This window comes from Python bivittatus, unplaced genomic scaffold (assembly GCF_059951505.1).
Source record: "Python bivittatus isolate LINGU-HERP-01145 unplaced genomic scaffold, Pbiv_v1 ctg000960_np1212, whole genome shotgun sequence".
Taxonomy (NCBI): Eukaryota; Metazoa; Chordata; class Lepidosauria; order Squamata; family Pythonidae; genus Python; species Python bivittatus.
Window position 1 is genome coordinate 6,730,628 of NW_028277124.1, and position 11,468 is coordinate 6,742,095.

The window sequence follows — 11,468 nt, forward strand, 5'->3', positions numbered from 1 at the left end:
TGACCCCACTAGTGATCTCAGGATGCTGACAAATTGTGTTGTCCTTGTTTACACTGTAAGAGCAGAGATGGATGGGTTCCTCTGCTTTGTTTCCCTCCCCTCCCACCAAATGATGTCAGACAGCATAAAAGTAGCCACCAATTGCTTCCTTAATTTGGGATGGGGACAGGGATTCAGGAGAAGGTGAGTTTTGACAGATGAGTGGATTGGCAGGCTGAGCCATCTGTCAAAACTGACTTTTGTTTTTGCACAATTGTTTTCTGTAGGTTCCATAATGGTCTTCTAGAATACCTCCAAACCCAGGTTCAGAAGTAGCCCAAGTAACAGGTGGCAGGTATGGGGAGAAGAGGTGCCTGCTCCCACACCCACTCCCACTGCCACAGCTGGTTAGCTACTGTTACTATATTTGCTTGGGGTTTTCTTCTTTTTCTTGCCTTATTGTACTTCAGTGATTTACAGCCATCATGTTTTAAATACCTTTGCAATCATCCATAGAAAGTATTTTCGGTGGACTGATTAAACCTGTAATAAATGCCTGTCAGCATTTAAATTAAACAGCTTCACGATGAATCCAGGTAAAAAAGAGATTCCACCGATGCTAGCTTAGAGAAGAGAAATTCAGCAGCTGTGGTAGTAAGTCAGGCAAACTGCACATGCTGAAATCTCCTCTGTTACATAACAGTTGAAGACACAGCCATTTTCTCCTCTTTTGCCTCTTGCCCCTTAAACAGAGCATTATTGTCAGAGAATACCTGAACTGTTTTCCTCTCAAAAATGGAAAGTTTTGGATGGGGTGGCAACATGGAGTGGAAAAGCAGATGACATTTATAGGAGGCTGCTGGAAGGATGAACGGGAAAGGGTTGAACATTGTTTCTTTCTTCTCTCTTTTTTTGCAAAATATGGCAGGTTGGTTGGTTAGTTGTTTTTGGCTTAGCATGTTGTGTGAGCCCAGCTGATTGTTTAACCATGGAGTGAATTATGAACCGTGTCTTAGTGCAATGTATGAATATAATTTAGATTCACATTCATACCTGGGAATAGTTTAGATCAGGGTTCCCCAAAGGGCTCAATATCGACCCCCAAGGGTCGATGAGATTATTCAAGGGGTCGATGTTGTTCTTATTCTTATTCTTATTATTTGTAGCACTATCAGTTACAGTAGTATTTATTAAATTATTTTCATACATTAAATGTTCAAGGGTCGATGAACAATCTGAAACTTCATGAAGGGGTCAGTGAGCTGAAGAGTTTTGGGACCCACTCATGGGAATGTATACACTTGATTGTTAAGGAAGCACGCTCACCTAGCTATCCCGTCTCTCAGGGAAGGAGAAAAATGGCATAACCTGAACAGAGGAGTCATGACAAAAGAAGCAAATCAGACATGGTCATGTCGGTGACACCTCATCGCTCTATTAACCAGCCAAGTAAGAGAAGCCCATCATCAGAAAAGAAGAGTTGCAGAGATTTCCAGGGTGACTAGAGACTGACTTCCCCCTCTGAAGGCAGATTCTCTCCCTACACTTTTCTCTGCATCTTCAGCTGTTATGTAATAGAGGAGATGTGCAGTTTGTCTGACTTACTACCACAGCTGCTGAATTTCTCTTTTCTATGTTAGTATCGCTGGAATCTCTTTTTACCTGGATTTGTAGTCAAGCTGCTTAATTTAAATGCCGACAGGTATTTATTACAGGTTTATTCAGTCCACTGAAAAGATTTTCTATGGATGATTGCAAAGGTGTACAAAGGAGGACAAGGAGGGAGATCCAAACTATTCATGGTCCCAGAGATGCTCTCCTCAGTTTCACAGTACTGCAGCCTTAAATGAGAGCCCACTAGTGACTTCCAGCCTTTCTTGTGCCAACAAAGCAGTGATGAGGACAGGCTTTATATCATCTCAACAGTGCCTGTGTGACAATACTATAAGTCATAAGTGTAAATAGCCTTTCCCTCTCTTTCCATCTACAGTCAGCCAAATGCCAACAACAAGTTGATAAGCAGGGTATGAATGCAACTGCTATGGACTGATTTTTTCCTCCCAGCTGCCTCTAAATATAGATATTCTGGCTAGTTACAATGGCAAATGAACATTAATATAGTCATGCATAAGCATCTGGCGGGGTGGACAAGGGGGGGAGTCTTGAAATGTGCCTCATGACTTCCATAGTTGCACTGGGACACAGGTTTAAAAGGGCGGGGTTTGCACTGTGACATCACCATGGGCATTGTCATTTTTTCCATCATCATGGCTGGTTGCCAATACCTATGTGATCATGCATTTATCAAATCTCTTCTGAAAGCCATTTATTCAGTGTTAATCAAGTGAAGTCAATTAATGCCTAGGACAAAAAAATGAAAATTTCCTTCTCTTGGTTCTAAGCAAAAATCTGTCTAACTGGGTAAACTCAGAAACTAGCCTAATGAAAGAATAATAAAATCCAAAACTTCATCAAAATCTGGCCCTCTGAAAATAGCCCAGTCCCTAATTTGGGTGACATGGGTCATTTGGTACCTGGAATGTGATAGAGCCGGGTTCCGTAAAATGATGCCTGGGGATGCTAGAATTGGGCCCTGCCCCAGCCCTTGATCTTAATAACCACCAGATTCTCTCCCCATTCCCCCAGGAAAGGCCCAGTTCCAGCATATTTATTCCCAAGAATGCTCAAATGGGCTCCTTAATTTAGACTGCAGCTCAGTGCTTTGTTTAGAAGCGTAACCCTCTTTTGGAGGAGAAACAGGTAGCATTCTAGGAAATTGCTGCTTTGTGACTGGGTCTTTGATTTCATCTGACATAGAAATCATTCTGGCAACAGGCAAGGCCCTTCAAATTCCACTTGCAAGGGAGCCTATGATATTGTCTCAATATTCCATTTTAGAAAGTTGGGAATCCCTGAGTAGATACATTGTTTTGGAGAGTTCAACAAATTGCTGCTATTTCTTGCAGTGGTTACCTGTATCTCAGGGAATACTTCCTCCCATATGCACCTGCCCAGGACCTCTCTTCAACCTCAGAGGGCCTCTTCTAGACGCCCTATTAAGAAGTTAGGCAAGTGCATAGGATGAGCAGAAATACCTTTTCTCTGCTCCAGGATTTCTTCTCTTTCTGGGCATTTCTATAGTGTTCAGAATTTAAATGTCCATATTATACTTACTTACTTACCTATTACTTACTTACTTGTTTATTTAACTTTATTCTCCTGCTGTATTTGCTAATATACCTTACTGTTTGCATTATTTATTTTTATGTTTGACATCATACTCTAATCCATTCAGAGAATTATTGGGTAAATTAAAAAATATAGCAGATGATAGATAGATGATAGATACTGGAGAATGAGAGAGAGAGAGAGAGAGAGAGAGAGAGAGAGAGAGAGAGAGAGAATAAGGAAAATAAAAACAAAATGAGACATTCCAGTAAATTCCAACCTAATTTATAACTATACAAAGTTAAGTGGCAAGGAAGCGCGGTTTTGGGAACATGCAGCTAAACCCCCTAACATTTGTCAGATGCTGTAAGTTGCAGTATTTTAACATCTGATCTAGACGTTTTGCGCAGATTCTGAGTACTGTAACAGAGAGACAGGCAGAGTGAGCCATTCTTGCTAGCAGAATTTGGTTCAAAATTACCGTGCTGATACATGCTATGCCACCACCGTGGCAAAACAGCATAGAAGATTCAAAACTGTTAATTTTGTACAGTGCCAAGGAAAACAACAAATATTACGAACAATTCCAGGGAAATGTAAATGTATAAAATACAATTAACTCACGTATAAGTGCTTGCTGGTTTTAAGAAAAAAAAAACATGTTTGAATACATTTGCAGATATCCTGGAAATCCTTGCTGTATAATTTTTTAAAAAAGACTTAGGCACAAACTGATTCAGATCAATCTAGTTGCCTTCTTTGAAATGCAAGAATGTTATCATCCCATTCATGCACTCTAATATTAATACTTCCTTTTTAATGCTGCAAGGGGCTCTTCAAGGAAAAGGCTTTTAATCAAGAACAGCTCCAAACTATGCACAACAAATTAATTCCAATCACATCTTTCTATCTGTTTGGAGCCAAAGCCGGTCCATCCCTTCCGTCAGCTGTTGACTTTCTGAGTGTCTGAGACAGCTGTGCGTCTGTCTATGGCTCCCTCAAATGACTTGTCTTGTTCTGATTGTTTTGAAAGACTGCTGCCTTGTAATGGGTTTCCTGACAAAGGCCCCACTTTGAGTCGGATGTGTGCCAGGCTCCAAGCCAGGATGTGGGAGGAAATCAGAGGGCAAGTCCAGGCAGTGCAATCCTCCTTAACTACCTCTTTAAAACCATGTCACGCTCCTGTGACAACTGCTCCTCTGTGCTTGTTTGAACTCTCCCTCCCAATTAGGGGTAATAAGTGACTCTGTAAAGATGAGCAAACATAGCACATTCATTAGTTCCCTGCCAACCTCAAACCTTACCACCCCCCACCCCCAGTTCCCTTCTTCATGGCCAATCAGTGCCAAAAATCCCCCAGGGGCTCTGCTCTGCTCAGCTCAGCTCATCCTTGGGAAAAGCTAAACACACCTTATTTGGCATGAACAAGTGCTTGCAAAAGGCAAATTAATGATAAGAGTTGACTTGAAATTATTTTATTCTGTCTTTCCACTGAAGGATGGTCTTATGCTCTGAGTAAAAATATGCCAGGATCAATAAACTCAAGCTGAAGAGCCAGAAAGGCATGCTCCATCCCCATTAATTTAATCTACTTTTTGGTGCAAAAGGGGCACATAATTTACAGGATAGGAACTGCTAAGCTGTTTCAGAGGAGCTAATGACAAATTCTGGAAAATCTGTACTGCTATCCATCTCCTGATTGCAGCCTATTGTATTCTTCACCCACTATCCTAGTTGTGCTATAAACTTACTCAAACCACCTTTCCTCCATAACAGAACCAATATCTTATATAAAACATATACATGTGAGGAGTCTCATTTAAAGTCCCAACCATGATAATACTTTCTAGACTTCCATTCTGATGAACAATAAGGTTGATTCTAAGCTTTATTTCCAACTGTACAACAAAGTTGTGCAGCCCTTCATTCCCAGTAAAATCCACAAACATCTTCCAAATGTTTCTAAGTAAAGAAAAGAAGAAAAGCAGGGATGGAGAGTGAGGAGGGAAGGAAGAATAGGAAACTCAAAGAGATTGAAGGAAAAGAATAAGGGAAGAACACTGAGTTAGAAGGCAGGGGCATACAAACAAAGGAAGAGGATCTATTAGAGGAGCTAAACAGATTGGTTAGGCCTCATTTTATTAATAATAAAAGCATCTTTCTCCATTACAAAATCAGCTACCTTCTAGAGATGTTGCCATGTTGAAGTTGACAAAGATTTGGTGGTACAAAAAACTCAGTGAATGACAATGATCCCCACAAATCCTGGGTCAACAGTTTTGGGGAGTAGAGTGGTCCATGGTCCATTCTGGCCAAGGGATTTCAAAAATACAGAGTCACCAGTGAGTACCACAAAGCATTTCCAAATTTCCATATGCTAGCTATCTTCCAGGGTTGGAGAATCCTCTACTTGCTCCAAGACTTCACTCTGGAAATTTGTTCTCCTTCACCATCAGCTTGATGGCAATAATCTGCAAACTCCAGAAAAATGGCCTCTTGCATGTATTTTCTCATGAGAACACTCTTGTCTTTGGCTTGGTCAATTTTTAGCAGCTGATGGAGATGAGAATTTGACAGAATGCCCCTGCGTTCTGATTCTTTCAACAGCTGAAGTTTCTGGAGAGGCACCTTATTGTCTTCATCATCTTCAATCAAAATGTCATCCACAAACCAAAGATTGGCTTCAGCTTTTAATGATTTCTCCCTCTGAATGCTCCAGTAAAATTCTGTATTTGCAGGCTTTGCTCTGGACATGCACTCTTCTTTCTGCTTCTTTTAACAGGGCACTGTCAGCCCTTCCAGGTAAACCAGATGAACTACTTCTACTTTATTTTTAGACTATATTAACAGAACCTTGCAAGTCTGAAAGTACAAATCTCCCCCCATCCTGATTAGTAGGGCGGGTCCTTTCTTTCCTTCTTTGCTAATTACTCAGTTGTGGGCCCTTCCCCCTTTTGCCTGATCATTCCCTGGGCAGTATCTCTTCCCCCTGACTTCCAAGGTCATTCTCACCTTCCATTACAGGCACTGACCAATATCTCCTGGCAGCCCAGACAGCAGTATTTCAGGGCCTTGCACCTGTCCTGCCCACGGACCATGCAGGGCCTGCAGCTGCTGCTCATCCTCTGCATGTCTGTGCCGCATCCTGGTTCCGTGCACCGAGCCAAACAGATAGACATGCATCTTCTGCAATTCTTTCTGCTGGTATTGCTCTCTGGAAACACACAAACTTATTCACCAACCCGTCATTGTACCTCAGAGTCCTTTGGATAAAATCAATCTGTCAAACTTGATGCTTTGACAGATTTAGCCTTGGCCTCTTTCTGACAGATACTGGGTCCCAAAGAGCCTCAAACTTCCTAGAAATCCAGTTATATGACTGGACTGTTTTGAAGATTTCTATTTTTATTAAGAAGGGTGAAAGAAGGGGTAATGCAGACAAACAGGCACCAGAAGAGACTGGGAATTATAGTGTAACTCATAGAGGTTTGTAGCTGCATTGTGGCTGCTATTGTAATTGGAAAAAGATAGACTGGGAGGAAGAAAAGATGACCACACCACAGGCTAAATTTATTTATTTATTTATTTATTTATTTATTTATTTATTTATTTATTTAATTTAATTTAATTTAATTTAATTTATATATATATTTATTTAATTTATATATCATCTCTCTCTCTCTCTCTCTCTCTCTCCCTCCCCATCTCACACAAAGTGACTCTGGGCTTGCCTTGTCCTTTGTAATGAGCTGTCTGCCAAAAGATTGGAAGGACTAAGAAGTAAATTCAAGGCCTATATTGCTGTTGTGAAGAGCTGGAACTGCTGCAGTCAGCAGTATGCTGCTGAAGAAGCCAAGCTCCCAATAAAGCTCTTTGTCTTTTCAAAACATTTTTAACTGGTCAGGATAAGACAAGCTCAAGGTCTGTGCTGTGTGGTATACAAATATGCATACTTATTATAGTTTGTGTCACATGTAAAACTTCAGTCCAAAACTACTGGTGCAAAACGTGGCTTCTTGAAAACATGGCATGCACCATCCAAAATTGCATCCCAACTGACAGCAGCTTTGGGAGCTGATGTGTCCCACAAAACACATCAGGAGCAGCAGCTAAGTTCTCCCATGTGCCCACTGATACTAATTTCAGCATTTCCTGCAGCACCAGCAGTGCCCTTGTATGAATTTGCCACCAGTCAGGAGCAAACTGGGAAGCCTGAACTGCTGCTGGAGGTCCTGTATCTAAATTGCTGTTGTGAAGGATTATGTGTGGTCATAAGAATATTATGAAACCATCTTCCACATTAATCCAACACAATCTGAGAGAAAACACATTTGAACATTTTTACATTATATTAGTGTCAGGCATGTTTTAAGTTTCCAGATGTGGACAATTGTTTACAATGACCTATTGCAAAAGAATTAGGGAATGGAATAATTCAGGAACATTTAGAGCAATCCTACCACACTGTCAGCATTAAAATGCTTTCATTGTCAACCATGAGACATAGAGCCAGCACAATTTTCCTCTGCGAGAAAAGCAATATCCAAGGCCACTGTGAAACGAGCAGACTTGGGTGCCCTCTTCCTGTATGCATATGGAGATGCAAAAAAACCCCTGATTCTAACTGCATAATTCTTTCCTGCTGGAGTAATTGAGAATAAGTAAGTTAGCATCAATTTTTTTTCTTACAACATTACAGAATTGGCAGGTTGGCCTGAGATGGACTTTCAGGATTTGACTCAAAATGACCACAAAGAATTTCTGCAATGCGTTATAGAAAGCAGTGGAGGTAGTCTTAGCAAGAAATTAACTGAAGATACATTGGCACTGTCTTTCAGGTGTGATAGCCTAGTAGACCAAACCAGAACTGATAACATGTATTTAAAGGTGAAAATCATAGCAGAATCCGGGGATGAACACCAATACTTTCTAGGTACCAGTGACGACAGCAGTCTTAGGCAAAAGGAATACTGAATAAAGTTGAAGATGCCTAGAACAAGTCAACTGAACCCACAGCAGTTATGCACATTTCTTGTCCTTGGTCACAGATGGGGCATCTGTTACCTTAGGTGAAAATCTGGTTTCAACCTAAAATAAAGGATCAAGAAACTTACATCCCTTTGCTGAAGATCTGGTGTAGTAATCCACCAAATCTTGCATGGTCAAATCTTGCATGGAGACCAATTAATGAGTCAGTGAAGGTAGGCACATATTCCAGTGGCTTGTAAACTAAGCACATTTTCCCACACTTTAGGGCTCAGATCCAGAGAACTTTAGAACACTGCAGAAGTTAACAATTACCATTTCTTTTAACCTCCCTGACTTTTCAAGAATAGGCAAGCAGAATTTTTCTTTTCACCCATGTGTTCACTTCCAGTGTACTAGCAGTCCCTAGTCCTCTTCATGAAGAAGTCTGAGAAAGCCACACATGGATTTCTAGCCCTTCTTGATAAAGGTAAGCAGATAGTACTGTGATACTAAAAGGAATTTAGCTGGCAGCAAAGCACATGAATGAATGCAAGGAATACCACCAGTATGTATATGTTGGGAAAGAAACTGGCACTGTCTGTAATGAAGTAGTTGACTCTCTCGATGAATTCTGTTGATATTGATGTCTTACTGATTATGAAGACTTTGCCCCTTTCAACCTTCAGAAAGACAGAGAGCAGTTCACAATGGCCAGCAGGTGAGGTTTTTCACTTTAAAACCCTTCTTCCAGAAAATACTATCTAAATATTAGACTTTAATCCATAGAATACAGAGATGACTTGATACTGAGATTCTTATTGCAACTGATCTGTAATTAATTTTGCATTTGACAAATCCCTATTAGATAAATCCCTCTGATCTTAGCACATCCTGATATTATTAGAAGCCAGATCATTTGCCAGTTTCACTGTGGCTGTGCTGATGCTCTCCACATTAATCTTGATGAAAGGAAAGTTTAACATCTTGCATAAATTTTACCAAGGAAGTAAGGCTATTTTCCCTTGGTCCCAAGCACAAGCCCATACCCACAAGGCTACTTATATTGAAAATAAATGTAAACAGCCTTAGTGTATATTCATTAATCTACTATTCATTGCCTAAATTCAGTGTTAGTGATATATTTCAGAATATGTTTCTAATCCATCTGAGTTGTATTAGTGGTCATTTTGTGACTATTATTATTAGAGTAGGATTTATTGCTTTCTACTGAAAGACATTCCTACACTGTGAATATAAACTAACTTTATCCCAATTTATCCACTAGGATTCCCCCCAAGAATTCTGGAAACAGTGTTTTGATAACATTGCCGAAATTGGTCTATTACATTTCCCTGGGTAGAAGGATTATTGAATGAGCTTATGTAGACATGTCCCAGTAGATATCCATAACTGTTTACTCCAAATCTCTGATTTTATATTACTAGTGAATGAAGGCATGATTATAATTGGCCTGTAGCCAGTAGTTATTACCCTTATTAGACTACGTAAGGAATAAACACCAAAAAATGTGAACTGTAATTTACTTTTATTTACATATTTTAAATACTTATAGCCCATTCACTATCCACAGGATTTTGTGGTGGTTACAATCCAGAAAGAAAACATACGGTAACACTAAGTAAAATCATTTTAGTTTAAATGGTAAGACAAGGCACAATATCTTTAGAAGCTACATGCAGACTTAGAATGGAACAATAAAATAAAAATAATTCACATTGCACATTTCCATTGTTCAACTTATCTGCATATACAGTATTAGTAATACACACAATATCCCTGTAAAGTATTGCTCCTATATACAATTGCACCTATACTGCAAATAAACAATGGCTTTTCTATGAAATAGCAACAGGACTGTAAAAATCCATGCAGGGACAGTCAAAATAAATTTCTGAAGCTGCCATACAAATCAGGAAAGAGATACAGTTTTAACAGTTTGAAAAGAGACGCTTCCTACACACCCCTATGCATTACAAAGCCCCTCTTTCAAATTGTTTGTACAGACCTACAATAGGAAGTTTGTTACTGAATGAAATTGCCCCAGGGACTTTCCAGTTTCATTTGCAGTCTAAGCCAAGGTTTAACCAGATCTGGGCTGCAAAAATCCAAGGACTAGTAGATAGTAGATGGTAGTAAAGAGATACAGAAAACTCCAATTCTTCGCTGGCACTTGGTGGTATCCTGAGTTTAGCAGTTCAAAAATGGTAGCCCAATCTGAGCCATTTCACTGTGTTTAACACTACATGTAACCTTTTCTATCTCAGACATGTTAGTAAACCTTTTAATTCCTTACCAATTTGATAGAATTAAGAGAAAGTTCTGAATAGTTAAGGGGGTAAGTGAAGCATGACAGAAGAATGCTGCTAATTTGACCTTTGGTTTTATGTTAATAAGCAAAACTCCCAATAGCTGGTTTTAAAAAGATGCTGATTTAAAATGTGTTGCTCATACTCTGACTCTGTTTGCTAATACATTGATCAAAGGCTATCTAACAGTTTTGAAATGGCAATTCTGCAGTCCCTGGAAATGCAGAGAGTAGCATTTCAATTCTGAATGCAGTTTGTGAAGACACACTACAGTAAAAATCATTCTCTGAGGGTTTGGACAAATGTCAACAGAACTAGCTTTGAATAAAATTTATTAGTTGGTTGAGACCTCTAACCATTTTACAGAGAGACTGATAAAGCCAACTGGGACTTAACTTTCAATACTGTGTAATTTACAGCCCATGTGGAATCTTGGAAATAAATAATTTCTCAGTACTAAATAAATAGCATTAAAAAGTAATAATTTTCTTTATGTAACATTTTAGTGAATTAAGTATGCTTTAAGTAGTAATCTTATATGCAGGAACTACCAACTAACAGGATAATCCTATGCAGCAGGGTTCCTCAACCTTGGCAACTTTAAGACGGGTGGGCTTCAACTCCCAGAATTCTCCAGCCAGCCTTGTCCACCCGTCTTAAAGTTGCCAAGGTTGAGGAACCCTGCTATACAATATGTGTCTATGCAGAAGTACATGGGCTTAGGCTGCAGTCCTGTAAATCTCATATGTCAAAACATCCAAACTATGCAGTATTGGAGATTGTTGATATCTTGCTGTGATGGTAGCATTATAATACCAATGCAGATTTCAAGATGAGCAACTTTGGGGTGTGCAAGAAAAAGAGTGTTGAGCTATCAGTTCTGTGCTGCAAAAATCTCATGAATACTATGTGGCAGCAGAGATACAAAAACAAAAAAAACAAAAAACAAAAAAACAAATGCTAACTCTTGGTTGCCATATTGTGATTGTCCAGATTTCTGCAATGCAGATCTAGAAATCCTAGAGA

General features: G+C 39.5%; 1 long non-coding RNA gene across 1 annotated transcript in view; it reads left to right on the top strand.

The window, feature by feature from the left end:
* Positions 1–8,471: 8,471 nt before the first annotated feature.
* Positions 8,472–11,468, top strand: part of LOC148213619 (uncharacterized) — a 32,550-nt gene continuing 29,553 nt past the window's right edge. The window contains exon 1 of the long non-coding RNA XR_015794252.1: positions 8,472–8,602. This is a non-coding gene — a long non-coding RNA (uncharacterized LOC148213619). The remainder of the gene's footprint in view (positions 8,603–11,468) is intronic.